A 19,991-nucleotide genomic window follows, 5' to 3' on the forward strand; every position below is an offset into this window, starting at 1 on the left:
TAGCTCTCATGCTCTTCGCTGATTACAGATGATTCATGTCATCTGAAAAATATGTCAACAACCGACATCTTTCTCTTCCTCTAAAGTTGGCGCAGAAAGGAGGAGAATCAAACCTGGCTCACACTGGTGATCGGACATCAGGCCAATTTCTGCTCTGCTGCCCCTTTGTTCCGGGTTCGATCTTTAAAAAATGGAAAGTTTGGTCTCAAACTAGCAGTTAGCTTCCGTTTTGCTAACAGCAGCTAACAGGGAATGTTGTGCTGGGTGCCCACCTCGTCATTTCCGTTCTCCACACCTTTGTCAGATATGTGCAGGTTATGAAACATGTTTGTGAGATCACAAAAAGCCCAAATGTCCTCCTGACCTGAGAGAAGACTTCAGACAGTCTGTTAGCATGAGCTAGCTGCTAACAGACTGTGAGTGTTTGTGTGGGTGGTTTAGCTAACGCTAGCTTAGCAAAACAACATGATGAGTAGCGATGTTTCCAGCAGGACAAAGAAAACGAACCTGTTCCTCTCCACAGCTTCATTTCCGGGGTTCAAACCTCCACCAGCTGTTCTCGATGGCAGCACTGCACCTCTGCACTCAGACTCCGTCACAAGCACCAGCGCCCTGCTGCTAACTCACAGCTAGCATGCTAAGCTAGCTCGGATATCTCTGTATCCACCGGGAGATGAGTAAGAGGTGAGACCTTCAGAATAAGAGGTGAAATCTTCAGAATAAAAGGTGAAACCTTCATAATAAAGGTGAATTCAGAGCGGTTTAGCCGGACACACTGAGGCTCTGATGGATCACAAACTAAGATTAGAACTCGACGCCATTTTGCTCTAAAGACTATGGTGGAACTAGAAAAAATCACTTCCGGGTCATCTCACCCTTCAAAATAAAACCTCCAGACTTGTACACGTTCATATGAATGAAATATTAATACAGCGTTATGGGCTGTTTCCTTTTCATGCCACTTTGAACCAAAGAAAGCTTTATTTCAAAAATGTAAATAAAAAAATAAAAATACAATGAGAGCAAAAGGAAACAACACAATAACTGAGAAGATGAATCTTATTTCATCTGTTTTCCACTGCTTATTAATAATAATAATAATAATCATGATCATAATGAAAGGCTTCATATTCATACTTCTTATTTTAAACACATTCTTCACAATTTGCTACATGTGTAAAAATTCACCACAGAAAATGATGTAAATAAAAGTTTATTTTCCACATAATTCTGATTCTGTTTGAGTCACTTTACAAATGAAAACACATGAAAACTTGTTAACGTGATGTTTAGTAACTTACACGCTGAAACAATCAATAAGCCGATATAAGATATCGTTATTATATCATTAAAGAATTCCACATTAGCCCACATTCTCCACCAAAACCACAGTCTTCTCTTCCAGCAAGCTGCAGATGGAGGCTGCCCTACATTACAAGCAGGGGCGGACCGGCTGAACGGACGGTCCCTCCCAGCCAGCGTTCATATTTTCATTTTAAACGGTTCTCTGGCTCTGGCCCGGCAGTCAGACTGGGTCAGGTTGTTGCCTCAGGTCTACTGATGCCAACCTCCTCCAAACCATCAGGACTAAGCTCTGGACTTGGGGCGACAGAGCCTTTGCTGCAGCGGCACCCTCCCTCTGGAATGCTTTTCCAGCCACATCGTCAACGCCAACACTCCTCCGTCCTTCAAGACAGCCCTCAAAACTCACCTTTTCACTCCTGATTATTCTCTTTTTGTTTTGTTTTGTGCTGTTGCTCTTGTCAAAGCGTCCTTGAGCACCTGTAAAAGTGCAATACAAACTTTAAGTTACACAGAAAACCCAAGAATGTCGAAATGAATAAAAGGTGAAGGTGATTAAAAATAAAAAAACAGTTGCAGCAAATGAACTGACATCTTCCTGAGTGGAAAAACCTTACAAGGTTAGCGAGAGCCCTGATGAGGCAGGACCAGGACCCAGTAGCAGAGAAATGACAGGTGCAGGCATGTTTGGCAATAATGTGCATGAGGTCAAAGAGGGGTTTGCATTTAAACAGTATGTATCAACATTCATTGCTTCAGACACCTTTGAACAAGAATCACAATCAGACTTTCTTTTGGTTTGTTTTAAAGAAAACACGTTTTTAATAAAGTTCATACAGAAAACTTTTTCTTCAGAGTCTCAGTTCAGAACAAGTTTCTCCTGAAAGTCAACAGCAGTCGGCAGCATCACAAGAGCTGAACGGAAAGAATCATCATAAACTTACACCGTTGTTTCAAAACATTCATCAAGAAGAAAAACTCAGATAATCTAAAAGTTACAAATCATCATCAGTTGCATCATACAAAAACAAAGAATTACAAACAGATACATCAGAAAAAAAGATATTTTTATAAAACTTTAAAGTCTCACAGGAAAATGTTTGACTTCATCTTTAGGAAAGTTTGTAATTCATCTCAACATTTGTGGGTTAGAGAGGAACATTTAAGGTCAAATACTGGATTGGCCCAAATATAAGACCGTTTTTTGTTCCTGGAAATCCTTCTGATAAAGAGGCTCTGCCTCTCTGTTCTCCTCAGTTTGACTCTAATGGAGCTTTAAGAACTAAAGACCAACACATTTATGGTCTTTGACCTGATAACGCCAAACAAATCTTTTGTGACAAACACTGCAGCTGAATGGTTTTTCTCCTGTGTGAGTTCTCATGTGTATCTTCAATTGTCCTTTCTGTCCAATGGATTTCTTACAGACTGAACAGCTGTAAGGTTTCTCTCCTGTATGAGTTCTCATGTGTAACTTTAAATATGCCTTCTGAACAAAGGATTTCTTACAAACTGGACAGCTGTAAGGTTTCTCTCCTGTATGAGTTCTCATGTGTAACTTTAAATCTCCCTTCTGTCCAAAGGATTTCTTACAGACTGGACAGCTGTAAGGTTTCTCTCCTGTATGAGTGCTCATGTGTATCTTCAATTGTCCCTTCTGTCCAAAGGATTTCTTACAGACTGAACAGCTGAATGGTTTCTCTGCTGTATGAGTTATCATGTGCATCTTCAACCTTCCCTTCAGTCCAAAGGATTTCTTACAGAATGAACAGCTGTAAGGTTTCTCTCCTGTATGAGTTATCATGTGTATCTTTAAATGTCCCTTCTTTCCAAAGGATTTCTCACAGACTGAACAGTTGAAAGGTTTTTCTCCTGTATGAGTTCTCATGTGTTTCTTTAAATCTCCCTTTCGTCCAAAAGATTTCTTACAGACTGAACAGCAGTGAGGTTTCTCTCCTGTGTGAGTTATCATGTGCTGCTTCAGATGTGTCTTGGTGCCAAATCTTTTCCCACACTCAGAGCACTTAAATTGTTTCTCTCTACATTTTGAATCACTGAGAGGAACTCCATCATCTTCCAGAGACTTTGAACCTGACTGAGGTTCTCTTGTCTCCTTCCAGTCAGCACTGTCATCAGTCTCAGTTTCAGGTTCAGAAGAGTCTGCAGTGTTGTCTTCAGTCTCTGGTGTTAAATGTGTATCTGGATGTGAGTTCCTGTCTGGTTCTGGTTCTGGTCCTCCGCAGTCCTCTCCATCAGCTTCTGTCTCCATCTGTGAGGACTGAGGTTTCTCTTCATCATCTTCACTCTTCACAGGGACAGGAGTGAATGTGAACTTGGTGATATCAGCCTCCTCCAGCCCTTGAAGCTGCTCTCCCTCCTGACTGCTCCACAGTTCCTCCTGTTCCTCTTTAATGTGTGGCGGCTCTGGGTCCTCCTGGTCCAGACTGGAGCTGCACTCCTGCTGCTCAGGGGGAACCTCTTCTTTAACCACTGACAGCTGCTGGACGTCTGCAGGAAACAGGAAACACACACAGAGGAAAACTAAGATTCCATGCTGACGAGGAGTGAACAGTGTGTTTCCATCTGTTTGAAACAGAGACAGGTCGACACACGAGCTGCACTGAGAATGTTCTGTCTGCATACTGTGATGGCTTTTGTGTGAAACTATCAACTATTGTTTTTGTTTCCTTTATGGGAGCCAGCCAGGAGGTTCCATGACCAAAGTTATAGAGTCACACTCCAAATGTCAGCCCAAATACACAAAGGAGGTATGACTTAATGTAAAACCAATTGTTCACACTACCTTAACAAAAACAAGTCATTTGTAGGAAAAAGACCAAACACACACAACAGGAAATACACTAAAATGAAAACAGACGATGAGAAACATCCACAAACGAAAGCAAACTTAATCCAACACCAGACAAAAAGTTCTCTTTGGAAAACAAAAACAAAATAAATGTTAATGTGAAATGTTTCCGTCTGAAACAGGAAACAGTTCAACGTTCAAAATAAACTCCATTTCCTTCAAAAACAAGCTTCATAGCAGCATTCAGTCAAACAGAGAGGGAGCTGTCAATCTAGACACACACACACTGCTCACTCAGTCAGCTGATCCGTCCTTTAGTCTGTTGTTGCTGGATGTTATTGTCTGGTTGGCTTGATTATCTTTAGTGGACCAAAGGACTGATCCCACCTCAACATCACGTTTCTGCCACAGTAGCAGAGCTGGACAAGATCCACTCACTCAGTCACTGCAAGGCTGCAGACACACCACTACACACCAGACACACCAAGTTGTAGACTGTCCCACCAGAAACAACAGGACAATTGATCTCTTGTATGCTAATGTGAGTGATGCATACATAACGACTCCCCTTCCCCCAATGGGGAAGTGTGGTAACAACCTGGTTCACCTAGAGCCACTGTATTACCCCCCCTGGTCCAAAAACAGCCGGAAACAACTGGCACCATCAGGAGGTGGTCCCCGGAGATGGAAAGTGCCCTGAGAGACAGTTACAGCACCAAAGTCTAGGATGTGCTGATCAACCCGCACGGTGAGGACATAGAGGGGATGACACATTGTCTGACGGAGTACCTGAACTTCTGCGCAGACATGGTCTCCGCTGTCAAGACTGGCCGCTGTTACCCGAATAACAAGCATTTGGTAACGCGGGATGTTAAGGTGTTCCTCAACAAGAAGAAGACTGTCTTCGGGAGCAGGGACAGGGAGGCCATGAAGGCAGCACAGCAGGAGGTGAAACACTGTGTGAGGGAAGCTAAGGACAGCTACAGGAGAAAGGTGGAGCAGAAGCTGAGGGAGAACAACATGAGGAAGGTCTGGGAGGGTGTGAGTACCATCACAGGTCACAACACAAAGACCAGAGATACAGGGGGGACAATGAAGAGGGCGAACAAGCTGAATGACTTCTTCAACAGGTTTAACCAGCCCATGTCCCCGCACCCCCACCCCCGCCGCAGCCATCTCTCCTTCTTCCCTCAACACCCCCCCCCCCCCCCCCCCCCCCCATGACACCACAAAAACAACCCCCTCCTTCTCCACCTCAACACAGTCCCCGCCTCATCACAGACCAGGTCGGCTGAGGAAGCTCCGGCCCAGGAAAGCAGCAGGCTCGGATAAAGTGTGTCCGAGACTACTGAAGACCTGTGCTGCAGAACTGGGGTAACCACTAAAACGGATCTTAAACCTTAACCTGCAGCTAGAGAGAGTGCCTACCCTTTGGAAGTCATCGTGCATCGTTCCAGTTCCAAAGAAGAACAGGCCCAGCGAGCTGAATGACTTCCGACTGGTGGCACTCACTTCACACCTGATAAAGACGTTGGAGCTGCTCTTCCTCAGCCTCCTCAGAACCCAGGTACAACACACCCAGGACTGCCTGCAGTTTGTGTACCAGCCAGCTGTTGGTGTGGAGGATGCCATCCTCTACATGCTGCACCGGGCTACTCCCATCTGTAAAAGGAAGGTGGAGGCTGTGGACTCATACAAACACCTCAGGCTGTGGCTGGACAATAAACTGGACACACACCATCCACCTGTACAGGAAGACACAAAGCAGGTTGTACTTCCTGAGGAGATGCGGTCCTTCAACATCTGCAGGAAACTGCTGGGGATGTTTTACTAGTCTGTTGTCACCTGTGTCCTCTTCTACACTGGGGTGTGCTGGGGGCATCATATCCAAGAAGGACACCTCCAGACTGGATAAACTGATCAGGCAGGCCGGCTCTGTGGTCAGGATGAAACTGGACTTACTGGTGCTGGTGGCAGAGAGGAGGACACTGGACAAACTGCTGGACATCATGGACAATGCCAGCCACCCCCTGAGCAGCATCATCAGCAGCCAGAGGAGCCTGTTCAGTGGAAGGCTGCTCCTGCCCAAGTGCAGGACCAACAGGCTCAAGATCTCCTTTGTCCCTCAGGCCATCATCCTCTACATCTCCTCACTCAGGGGGAGCAGGAAATAAAGACGACAGAAGGGAAGGAGTGGGAGCCGCTCACTGTGCAATTATTAATCCACTCTTACACAGCTGGAAACTTATCTTCTTTTCTTTGTGCAATAACTTTATCCACCACTTCAGTTTCATTTCATCTGCTCATTTCTGTCGTATACAGTCATACATATTTGATCTGATACATTTCCTCTACATTTAACTTCTGATTTAACTTTTACCTGTATTCTTACATCTACCTCATATATATTTGACTAAGAGTTTATTGTTTACTGGGTTTCTTTTATACGTTCTGTATTTATTCAGCTAAGAGTTTATTGGTTATCCTATACTGTTTTGTTATAGCTCCCTTGTGTTTTTCTAAGCTGCTGGAAACTTAATTTCCTTGAGGGAGTTCATCCCAAAAGATCAATAAAGAGAAGTCTAAGTCTCAAACCCCGCCCGGAGGTCCTGATGGGCTCTACCCCTTTTGCAGACCCTGAAATCCCTCTGCTATGGAAGGATCCCAGATGGTTGAGTGGAGGCGGAGTCAAGGAGAAACGAAGGTCTTCCAGCGATAGTCAGGTTACTGAAAGGTTACAGTAGCTGATAAAACTGACAGACTCTTGGGGCTCACATCTGCACCAATAACACCTGATCTTAGCACTGTGACAGGAGCCCACAGACAAATAACAACAATCGCTCAACATCTACAAAACGATGTCAAAGTCTACTTTAAAGTGATATGTAGATAGCTATAGACATTTTTAATGGACTCTAAATAATGTACATAAAGTTCACCAGCATACAGCACTGATAGAAATCATACGGGCTCACATTCAGCAGATGAGATTACGACAGAAACAAAAGCTACTTGCAGCTTGTTTACCATCAGCAATATTCACATACAACATGTAAATGCAACATGACAGAAAGCAGAAACAAAGTTGTGATGAAAATATGACTTCATGAAGCACAAGAGGAGGCAGAAAGGAGAGCTCTGCTGGAGCTGGGAGCTGACCACACGTTATGGAAACACTAACACTTCCTGACTGATGTCTCTGAACTAGGACCTGGCTGTCACGTGACTAAAACAACCAATGAGTAAACAAAGAAATGAGTAGACTTGAAAATAATGAACTCCTCTAAAATGACCACCAGAGGGAGACATACTACACAAGATAAGACCATTCTTACTGAACAGGACAAGAGGTCAGGAAATGGTCCGGACACTCACACTGATTCTAATGAGGGCTGCAGTCTGGAAACATGGACAGTTAGAAAGCAGCAGGAAACACTGGAAGCAAAGCAGAGCAGGTGTAGAGTTGGGACTGAACCAATCCAATACTGGTATCAGGTTCTGATGCTGTTGTCTTTCACTGATAAAAGATCGGATCGACATCACCAACACACGTACCGAACCAAATCAGTGATGGTAGAGAAGGAAAAGAAACTTGTTAAAGTGACATTCTGGTGTAAAATCACCCCAGGGTCTTTTTAGGCAAATGGGGTCATCAAAGGAGCCTTCCAGACATTTGTTTGTGTATGAACTGTTAACGTAGATTGCCAGGATAGACGCTAACAGCCTGCCGCGGCTAACACTGATGAGCTTGGGGCGGCGAGTTGAACGCATTGAAATGTCTTTTTTAACCACTAACACTGATCCAAATAACACCAAACCTCTGCAGGAGCTTGATAAGAGTCCCTTCACTTTAAAAGAAGCACCAACAACGTAGTTAGTGAACACGTAGTGTATTAAAAGAGTGGTTTAAAGAGTTACCAACTGGCCCGGTACCAGCTGCTCCATTCAAGTCAATCAGGCCTTAATAAAAAAAAAGTTTGGTTCCTGTTGGTTGTCAGTAAGGTCATGGGTCGCACATAAATCGACAGGGACGCTCGGAAACCGGAATCGGACAAAATCTTTCATAGGCCTTACCAAAGTCAATCCAAAAGGAAGGAGCCCATTGATGATTTACTCCAGCAAAACATGTCAACGCTGTGGTTTGTGGCAGTTTGGTGAAATCTAAGTTAATAACAGGTGGTAAAAGGTTTAGAAAAGTCCCACACAGCTTTCCCTGCAGCACCAAAACATTACGCAGATCTCAGGGGTCTGGGGGCGTGTTTGGCTGGAGACGAAGTGAAGAGAGACACAACGGTTGGTGTTTGTATCTTTCCCGGCTGCAAAGCAAAAATCAAAGCTTCCAACCCAGAGACTTTCCGTAGGCTGCCATTGCGGTACGATGACTGTGCTCCGGTAAACCAGCGGCTTATTGTTTTGAACCTGGACATTGAGACTCCGATGGAGACGCTGAGGCAGAGGGATGACCGTGTCTGCAGCAAACCACAACGTTTACATGTTTGGCTGGAGTAAATCATCAATGGGCTCCTTCCTTTTGGATTGACTTTGGTAAGAGACTTGAATGGAGCAGCTGGTGCCGGGCCAGGTGGTAACTCTTTAAACCACTCTTTTAATACACTCCTTGTTCACTAACTACGTTGTTGGTGCTTCTGTTTACGTGAAAGGACTCTTATCAAGCTCCTGCAGAGGTTTGGTGTTATTTGGAACAGTGTTAGTGGTTAAAAAAGACACTTTATTGCGTTCAACTCACCAACCCCGAGTTAATCCATATTAGCCGCGGCAGGCTGTCAGCGTCTCTCCTGAAAACCTACATTAACAGTTCATACAAGAAACAAATTGTGTCGATGGCTCATTTGATGACTCCTAAAATGTACCGACTTCACAGATTCTGAATTATCAGCAGGGTGTTCAGAGTGAACAGAGAGAAGAAGCAGAGAAAGGAACAAACCTGCTCTGTGAAGCCGAAGCTGAGGGTTGAAAACAGCGTCCAGTAGTTTCTGTTGTCGCTCCTTCTCCTCTTTTAAACGACAAAGTTCCTCCTCGTACTCTGCTATCGTTCTTTCAAAGAGCCCAAATATCTCTTCAGCAGCCAAAGTGAGGCGCTGCGTCACCAACGCTCTCTTCAGTGAGGACTGAGGTTCCTCTTCATCATCTTCAGTCTTCACAGGGACAGAAGTGGATGGGAACTTGGTGATATCATGATCTTGAAGCTGCTCTCCCTCCTGGCGGCTCCAGAAGTTCTGCTGTTCCTCTTTAATGTGTTGAACCTCCTGCTCCAGACTGGAGCTGCACCCCTGCTGCTCAGGAGGAACCTCTCCTTTAACCACCAACAGCTGCTGGACGTCTGCAGGAAACAGGAAACACACACACATGAGTGACCACTCCGACTCGACTCACATCAATAATAAGGAGAAAAAGAACCATGAATGATGAGCCCGCTGTAAAAAGTGCAGAATGCTCCTTTAACACATAATAAGGGACATGTTTGATAAGCACATGGACTGGTGTGAAATCTACTCATGACACATCTCTGGGCTTGATCACTGACGGTGTCCTCTTTGCTGACACCAGCAGAATTCAAAATGACGTCATCAAACGTCAACACATCAGGTTCTCCTAGACACGTCACATCCGGACTGGATTCTACTGAAGAGGCGACATTTTCTATCAAACTCACTTTTACATTTGTGAAAGTTGGATTCTGAAAATGCAAAGAAGCTAGATTTCACTTTTCACTTTTTTCAGAAGTAGACAAGATAAGACCAGGTCCAGAACCAGAGTCACTGTTCCTGGACCTGTCAAATCTGGACCGGATCACAGTAGAGAGGCTGAAGTTTCTAAAGAATAGAGAGAAGAAGCAGAGAAGGGAGCAAACCTGCTGTGTGGAGCCGCAGCTGAGGGTCGGAAACAGCGTCCAGTAGCTTCTGTTGTCGCTCCTTCTCCTCTTTTGAACGACAAAGTTCCTCCTCGTACTCTGCTATCGTTCTTTCAAAGAGCCCAAATATCTCTTCAGCAGCCAAAGTGAGGCGCTGCTGCACCAACCACCTCACCCGCTGCACTGCACTCATTCTGCTAACTCACAGCTAGCATGCTAAGCTAACTCGGATATCTCTGGATCTACCGGGAGATGAGTCAGAGGTGAAACCTTCAGAATAAAAGGTGAAGAGCACAAAGTTCATTCAGACAGGATTATCCGGACACACAGAGGCGGTGATGATCAGTGCTGCTGGATCTCACACACACTTTCTAAACACAACAACGGACTCTGCTCACACACGTCTGTGCTGGACGCCATCTTGATCGCAGTGTGTCGTTCTGTAAAGAAAACCACTTCCGGGGCGGCGGCTTCTTCTTCTTTGCGTTATTTGGCGGATTGTAACACCAGCTGTAAGGAGCATACCGCCACCTACTGTACTGGAGTATGTAGGACAGGATCTAGTAGCCTATAGTTTTATATTAAATGATCTTATAGAATAATAATAATAATAATGACACAAAACAAAACAAAGCAGAAAAAACTGATATATACAAACTCAGAAAGGCTCTGAAAGACCTGGCTGAGGAGGCTGAGCAGGGAAGCTTCTGGCTTTGGCTAAGAAGGAAGGACCAGGCATGGGGAAAGCAGGGGTCCTAGGGTTAGCTGCAGGGAGACATCCCTGCTGTTGCTCCACCACCGTGAGATGTCCCAGGATTAATGGAGCGAAACATCAATAAAGGGTGGCTACCTGCAGCTACCCGCACTGCCGGAGGTGCAACAAGCAGAAATTTTTAGCAGGCAGTCACTTGCCTGTACTACCATCTACAATGTCATGTTTAGGCATTAGAGCCAATGAGATGATAGCACATCTCCTCTTGCTACAAGAATCTCATCTTTTCTGTTTGAGCCTCAGAATTGAGGCAGCTTCACGCACTACTTTGTGTTGACAACTTGACTTCAGAATCAGACATATGGGACTCTGGCATTTTCTTTTCTTTTCTGGAATCATAATAAATTCTTCCCTAACAACCCTCTGCCCGGGCACTTACGTCCCTCTGAATTTACACAGAGAAAACCGAAAATGTTGAATTGAAAAAACGATGGTGGTGATAAAAATGAATTAACAGTTGGAGCAAATGAACTGACATCTTCCTGAGTGGAAAGACCTTACAAGGTTAGCGAGAGCACTGATGAGGCAGGGCCAGGACCCAGTAGCAGAGAAATGACAGGTGCAGGCATGTTTGGCAATAATGTGCATGAGGTCAAAGAGGGGTTTGCATTTAAACAGTATGTATCAACATTTACTGCTTCAGACACCTTTGAAAAAGAATCACAATCAGACTTTCTTTTGGTTTGTTTTAAAGAAAACACGTATTTAATAAAGTTTATGCAGAAAACTTTTTCTTCAGAGTCTCAGTTCAGAACAAGTTTCTCCTGAAAGTCAACAGCAGTCGGCAGCATCACAAGAGCTGAACGGAGAGAATCATCATAAACTTACACCGTTGTTTCAAAACATTCATCAAGAAGAAAAACTCAGATAATCTTAAAGTTACAAATCATCATCAGTTGCGTCATACAACAACAAAGAATTACAAACAGATACATCAGAAAAAATATATTTTCATAAAACTTTAAAGTCTCACAGGAAAATGTTTGACTTTATCTTCAGGAAAGCTTGTATTTCATCTCAACATATGTGGGTTAGAGAGGGACATTTAAGGTCAAATACTGGATTGGCACAATTATAAGACGTTTTTTTTGTTCCTGGAAATCCTTCTGAAAAAGAGGCTCAGCCTCTCTGTTCTCCTCAGTTTGACTCTAATGGAGCTTTGAGGACTAAAGACCAACACATTTATGGTCTTTGACCTGACAACGGAAGGCAAATTGTTTGTGACAAACACTGCAGCTGTAAGGTTTCTCTCCTGTGTGAGTTCTCATGTGTGTCTTTAAAACTCCCTTCTGTGAAAAGGATTTCTTACAAACTGAACAGCTGAAGGGTTTCTCTCCTGTGTGAGTTCTCATGTGATTCTTTAAAACTCCCTTTTGTGAAAAGGATTTCTTACAAACTGAACAACTGAAAGGTTTCTCTCCTGTATGAGTACTCATGTGTATCTTTAAATCTCCCTTCTGTCCAAAGGATTTCTTACAGACTGTACAACTGTAAGGTTTCTCTCCTGTATGAGTTCTCATGTGTTTCTTTAAATCTCCCTTCTGTCCAAAGGATTTCTTGCAGACTGTACAACTGTATGGTTTCTCTCCTGTATGAGTTCTCATGTGTACCTTTAAAGCTTCCTTCCGTCCAAAGGATTTCTTACAGACTGTACAACTGTATGGTTGCTCTCCTGTGTGAGTTCCCATGTGACTCTTTAAAACTACCTCCTGTCCAAAGGATTTCTTACAGACTGTACAACTGTATGGTTTCTCTCCTGTATGAATTATCATGTGTTTCTTTAAATCTCCCTTCTGTCCAAAGGATTTCTTGCAGACTGTACAACTGTAAGGTTTCTCTCCTGTATGAGTTATCATGTGTGTCTTCAAATTTCCCTGGTATCCAAAAGATTTCTTACAGACTGAACAGCTGAAGGGTTTCTCTCCTGTATGAGTTCTCATGTGTATCTTTAAAGCTATCTTACGTCCTAAAGATTTCTCACAGACTGAACAGTTGAAAGGTTTCTCTCCTGTATGAGTTATCATGTGCTGCCTCAGATGTGTCTTGGTGCCAAATCTTTTCCCAAACTCAGAGCACTTAAATAGTTTCTCTCTACATGTTGAATCACTGACAGGAACTACATCATCTTCCAGAGACTTTGAACCTGACTGAGGTTCTCTTGTCTCCTTCCAGTCAGCACTGTCATCAGTTCCAGGTTCAGAAGAGTCTCCAGTCTTGTCTCCAGTCTCTGGTGTTAAATCTGTGTCACTAACAAAGGTAAGGGACACTTTCTCTCTTCTGTGGAGTCTCTTGTGTTTCACAAGAGCTGCTCTATGTTTAAAACACTTCTTACAAACTGGACAGCTGAAAGGCTTCAGGCCAGTGTGACATCCCTCATCGCTCACAAAGACTTTGTTTGGTTTCAGAGCCGACTGAGATTCACTGGGAACTCTCCAATAATCACTGTCATCAGTCTCAGAAGAGTCTCCAGTCTTGTCTTCAGTTTCGGGTGTTAAATGTGTGTCTGGATTAGAGTTCTTTTCTAGTTCTGGTCCTGGTCCTCCACAGTCCTCTCCATCATCTTCTGTCTCCATCTGTGAGGACTGAGGTTTCTCTTCATCATCTTCACTCTTCACAGGGACAGGAGTGAATGTGAACTTGGTGATATCAGCCTCCTCCAGCCCTTGAAGCTGCTCTCCCTCCTCACTCCTCCAAAGTTCCTCCTGTTCCTCTTTAATGTGTGAGGGCTCCGGGTCCTCCTGGTCCAGACTGGAGCTGCACTCCTGCTGCTCAGGGGGAACCTCTTCTTCAACCACCGACAGCTGCTGGACGTCTGCAGGGAACAGGAAACACACACAGAGGAAAACTAAGATTCCGTGCTGACAAGGAGTGAACAGTGTGTGTTCATCTGTTTGAAACAGAGACAGGTCGACACATGAGCTGCACGGAGAATGGTCTGTCTGCATACTGTGATGGCTTTTGTTTGAAACCATCAACTATTGCTTTTGTTTCCTTTATGGGAGCCAGCCAGGAGCTTCCACGACCAAAGTTATAGAGTCACACTCCAAATGTCAGCCCAAATACACAAAGGAGGTATGACTTAAATGTCAAACCAATTGTTTATACTACCTGAACAAAAACAAGTCATTGGTAGGAAAAAGGACAACCAGGGGCTGCAAGGCAGAGGGGAAGCTAAAGGCGCAGCGAGCGGAGAATCGGAGGCGCTACAAGCCATCGATTCCCTCTGTTGTTCATCTTTACAGAGACATGGCTAAACCACCTCGTACCGGATTCTAACAAGGACCTGCCGGGATTCACTGCCGTGAGACAAGGACACAGAAGAAAGCGGAAAAAGCAAAGGTAGAGGACTCATCATGTATGTGAACAACCGCTGGTGTGACCCAGGACATATCTCCGTAAAGAGTCTCATGTTGCCGGGACCTCGAGTTGCTAGCTGATAGCTCACGGTCATATATCTATCTTTTTAGCGCATTTCTTTATTCATTATCTGTACCTCTCGCTGTTAACACACACTGACCACACATCAAGATGTGTATCCAGCGGTTTGGATATCTCTTAGTTAGCTTTTTCGTGCTTTGGTCTTTCCTGGTGACTGGAAGCCGTGCCTGCTCTACAGCCGGCATTGTTTAAAGTCACCACCAGCTGATCGCCCTGGGGCCCCAAACCCTCTTCGTTGGGGAGAGACCCACAGGACCGAAGGAGCTAAGGAGGAGACGGCAAGGCTGCAGAGAAGGAGTTAAACGAAGGAGGAAGTTTAAACCCTGCATCCCGGCAGTTCTTACTGGAAACGTAAGGTCCCTGGCAAATGAGATGGATGAACTGGAAGCGCTCGCCAGGACACAGCGGGAACACAGAGAGTCCAGTATCATGTGTTTCACAGAAAAGCGGCTACACGACAGATACTGGACTCAAACGCCACCATCCCCGGCTTCCACGCGGTCCGAGCCAACAGAGACCCCACTGCGAGCAGCAAGAAGAAAGGAGGGCTCGCCGTGCTCGTTAACAACAACAGGTGGGGTCACCCCGGGCACATCTCTGTGAAAGACCGGCTGCCGACGTCATCAACGCTGCGACCGCGGCACTACAGACGAAACACCCCGGAGCATTCGTCATCATCACAGGTGACTTCAACCACGTCTCTCTCTCATCCACTATCCCAACGTTTCACCAGTTTGTCAAATGCACAACAAGGGACAATAAAACCATAGATCTGCTGTGTGCAAATGTCATAGAGGCATTCAGCTCCACGGCCCTCCCTCCCCTGGGAAGGTCAGACCACAACCTCGTCCTGCTCTCCTCATCATACACGCCTGTGGTTCAGCAGCAACCAGTGACAGTAAGAACTGTGAGGAAATGGTCTTGTGAGGCCATGGAGTCACTGCAGGGTGCCCTAGAAGCAACTGACTGGAATGCACTTTACAAACCACACAGCGAGGACATTGATGGCATCACTGATTGCGTCTGTGATTACATTGAGTTCTGCAGAGACACCATCCCCAGTAAAGAGGTCCGCTGTAACCCAAATAACATATCCTGGGTTACCAGCGACCTGAAGGCCCTACTCAACTAGAAAAAGAGGGCCTTCAGGTCAGGGGACTGTGCAGAACTCAAGCATGTTCAGAGAGAAGGAAAAACTACAGGAGAAAACTGGAATCCAAACTGGAGAACAACAACACCAGGGATGTATGGAGGGGGATGAGTGAGATCACCGGCTTCCAGAGGAAAGGAGGAGGAACAGCCGAGGGAAATGAACAATGTGCGAACGAGTTTGACCTGTTTTTCAACAGGTCCGACCTCAGCTCCCCCAGCAGCCCCCCTGCTGCTCCTCAAAGCAACCACCTCTGGTCACAACCCCCCCACAGCTCCACACCAGCCCCACAACCCCACACCAACCCCCGCAGCAGACACCAGGTTCCTCCACCTCCTGCACCCCTCCCCCGTCCCCAACCTCCCTGCTGGCCCCCACCAAAGACCGTCTCACACCCCCCTCCCCCAGGACCCATGCACTTCCCCCATGCGGCCTACAAACTTCTGCAGCAGTCACCACTCTGCACTACCTCCCACCCCCCAGTCTGGACTTTACATCACAGCCAGCCAGGTGAGGAGAGAGCTGGAGAGGCTCAGTCAGAGGAAAGCTGCTGGACCGGACCGCATCAGCTCTCGCGTGCTGAAGGCCTGTGCCGGCCAGCTCTGCGGAGTTTTCCAGTACCTCTTTAACCTGAGCCTCCACCTTCAAAGGAAAGGAAAACATCCTGCCTCTTTCCAGTGCCCAAAAAAGGACACCCTGTGGCACTGGATGACAACAGGCCGATTGCACTGACCTCTCACATTATGATGGTCATGGACAGGCTGGTTCTTGCACACCTCAGACCCCTAGTGTGCCCATCACAGTTCTCCAGCGCCTTTAACACCATCCAGCCCAAGCTGCTGAAGACCAAACTGGAGAACATGCAGGTGGATTCTCCACTCGTCACATGGGTCAATGACTATCTGACGGGCATGCCGCAGTATGTGAGATTACAAATCTGTGTGTCTGCCCGTCTGATCAGCAACATCGGCGCCCCCCAGGGAACTGTGCTGTCGCCCTTCCTCTTCACCACCTACACTGCAGATTTTAAGTACCGCACTGAGTCGTGTCATCTGCTGAAATTCTCTGATGACTCGGCCATTGTGGGGCGGGTAGAGGGTGGGAGGGAGGATGAGTACAGGGACCTGTACAGGGAATTGTTAAAATACATTTCTTTCAGAGACACTTTAGTTCAATGCAAAAGGAGCCGTTGGGCTCGGGTTCTTGCAGTTCTTGTCGGGTTCTAGCCCTTCTGGGTTTGAACCCTAATTACACAGATAACCAAACAGAAATAATGGAAACTGCTTCATAAAGCAGCAAACAGAATTCAGTGAGTTTGCATTTTTGAAATGAACTCAGTGTTTTTACTCAGCATCATTCAGGCTCTGCTGTCTGGAGGCTGCACGTCTGCTCATCAATCACACTTATTGATCACAGACACTGATTGGAGATGGATTTGCATTTACAAATGCTTAGAAATGTTTTACTTTATCTGCTGAACGTGAACAGAGTTCCTGGAGGTTTAATAGAGCTGACCGCGACCCCTGCAGTGAGTAACGTCACAGAAGACCGACTCCTAAAATGTACCGACTTCACAGATTCTGAATTATCAGCAGGGTCGTCAGAGTGAACAGAGAGAAGAAGCAGAGAAGGGAGCAAACCTGCTGTGTGGAGCCGCAGCTGAGGGTCGGAAACAGCGTCCAGTAGCTTCTGTTGTCGCTCCTTCTCCTCTTTTGAACGACAAAGTTCCTCCTCGTACTCTGCTATCGTTCTTTCAAAGAGCCCAAATATCTCTTCAGCAGCCAAAGTGAGGCGCTGCGTCACCAACGCTCTAACCATTTGGAGTTTACTCATTGTGCTAACTCACAGCTAGCACGCTAAGCTAACTCGGATATCTCTGGATCTACCGGGAGATGAGTCAGAGGTGAAACCTTCAGAATTAAAGGTGAAAGCTTCAGAATAAAAGGTGAAAGCTTCAGAATAAAAGGTGAATTCGGAGCGGTTTATCCGGACACACTGAGGCTCTGATGCATCACAAACACACACTCCCGAACAAAGACAAGCACACCGACGCCATTTTGTTCTAAAGATTCAGCCGCGTGTAGAATAAATCACTTCCGGGTCATCTTACCCGTCAAAATAAAACCTCCAGAATTCACCACGTTTATATGAAATGAAATATGAATGTAGCATTATGAGTTGTCTCCTTTATACATTATTCTGAAAGCTTTAGTTACTTTACAAATGAAATCATATGAAAAGTTGTTAAAATGTGATATTTAGTAATTTACGAGCTGAAACAATCAATAATCCGACTGACAGGAAATTAATGTGAACCTGTTTTGCTGATTGAAGTCAATTTTGATTGAAAACAAAACTAAATCAATACTTACGTATGTTAATGTGTTAGTAATACTGTTGGTGTTTGGACAAATCAAACACTGTTCCTGTCCTTAATCCTGCTTTTGAAATGCTCCGTGCTGATGAGGGATTCCAGTGTGCAATGATCCTGTAGTTTATTCCAAGATAGGGGAGCGAAATATTTAAAAGCACTTTCATCAAACACAGTTTTGGTTCGAGGAACATTGAACATAATCAGGCTGCTGGAGCGGGTGCTTCAGGTTCTGGTGTTTCCAGGAGCCAGCAGAGAACACAGACTGGATGGATGTTGATGTAAAATAGAAACACAAACCAATACATTTTTCTATAAACCAATGCTCCGTTCTACAGGTGTGTAATGAACGTGCAATGGTGAGTTCGGAACAAGGAAACAACATTTATTTCTTTACAAAAAACCCAACTTCACCCTGATTGTTTTACTTCGGCTCAATATGGTTTTTAAAAGACAGATTTCCCCTTTAAGGAAAAAACTCAGATATTTATAGGCTGAGACTTTCTCAATCACCTTATTATTGAGAGGAACAATCCGTAAGTTCTTTACATTTTTTCTTACAAACAACTGTTTTAAGTGTTGAGAAGCTGATACTTTAGCTTTATCAACATTAATACAAGTCTCAAGCATCACAGAATTCTCTGAACTACATTAAAGGCAGATTGAAGGTCCTTAATTAAACTTATTAAAGATGAGGCACAGCGGTAAAAAATGGTGTCATCTGCATAAAAATGAAATTTTGTATTTGTGACATTACTACAGAAATTATCAAAATACATATATATTCATTTGATTAGTCATGTAGTCAGAAAAAAGGTCAGCTTGGACACATTGTGTCCAATCGCTCAAGTAATTTTCAAACCATTTAACAGTTTTAGAGGCCGTCCCTAAGTTAACAAGCTCCTGTACTAGAACAGAGTCGTCCACTGTGTCAACATCTCGTCCTCTAACCTCATTTAATCCTTATTTAATCAGGCAGTCTCCTTGAGATCAGGATCTCTTTTTCAAGAGCGACCTGAGAACAAGAAACATTCAGAAGAACGCAACAAAAAAAACACAATCAAACAACAACAGGAGATTACAAAGAGATATGAGAATAATAAAAGAAAAACTCATGTTAATAAAACTTTAAAGTCTCTCAGGAAAATGTTTGACTTCATCTTTAGGAAAGTTTGTAATTCATCTCAACATTTGTGTGTTAGAGAGGGACATTTAAGGTCAAATACTGGATTGGCACAAATATAAGACTGTTTTTTGTTCCTGGAAATCCTTCTGATAAAGACCTCTGCCTCTCTGTTCTCCTCAGTTTGACTCTAATGGAGCTTTAAGGACTAAAGACCAACACATTTATGGTCTTTGACCCGATCACGCCAGGCAAATCTTTTGTGACAAACACTGCAGCTGAAAGGTTTCTCTCCTGTGTGAGTTCTCATGTGTTTCTTTAAATTTTCTTTCCGTCCAAAATATTTCTTACAGAGTGAACAACTGAAAGGTTTTTCTCCTGTATGAGTTTTAATGTGATGTTTTAAACTTTTACCATATGCAAATAATTTCTTACAGACTGAACAGTTGAAAGGTTTCTCTCCTGTATGAGTTCTCATGTGTATCTGTAAATGTCCCTTCTGTCCAAAAGATTTGTTACAGACTGAACAACTGAAAGGTTTATCTCCTGTATGAGTTCTCATGTGTATCTTTAAATATCCCTTTTGTCCAAAAGATTTCTTACAAATAGAACAGCTGTGAGGTTTCTCCCCTGTGTGAGTTCTCATGTGTATCTTTAAATCTTCTTTCCGTCCAAAATATTTCTTACAAACTGAACAGTTGAAAGGTTTCTCTCCTGTATGAGTTCTCATGTGTATCTGTAAATGTCCCTTCTGTCCATAAGATTTCTTACAAACTGAACAGCTGAAAGGTTTCTCTCCTGTATGAGTTCTCATGTGTTTCTTTAAATCTCCCTTTTCTCCAAAAGATTTCTTACAGACTGAACAACTGAAAGGTTTCTCTCCTGTGTGAGTTCTCATGTGTATCTCTAAATGTCCCTTACGTGCAAAAGATTCCTTACAGACTGAACAGCTGAAAGGTTTCTCTCCTGTTTGATTTATCTGGTGCCACCTCAGATTTGTCTTGATGCCAAATCTTTTCCCACACTCAGAGCACTTACATCGTTTCTTTCTACATCTTGAATCACTGACAGGAACTTCATCATCCCTCAGAGACTTTGAACCTGACTGAGGTTCTCTTGTCTCCTTCCAGTCAGCACTGTCATCGGTTTCAGGT

The sequence above is a fragment of the Echiichthys vipera genome (genome assembly GCF_963691815.1).
Source record: "Echiichthys vipera genome assembly, chromosome: 13".
In the NCBI taxonomy this organism is placed as follows: Eukaryota; Metazoa; Chordata; class Actinopteri; order Perciformes; family Trachinidae; genus Echiichthys; species Echiichthys vipera.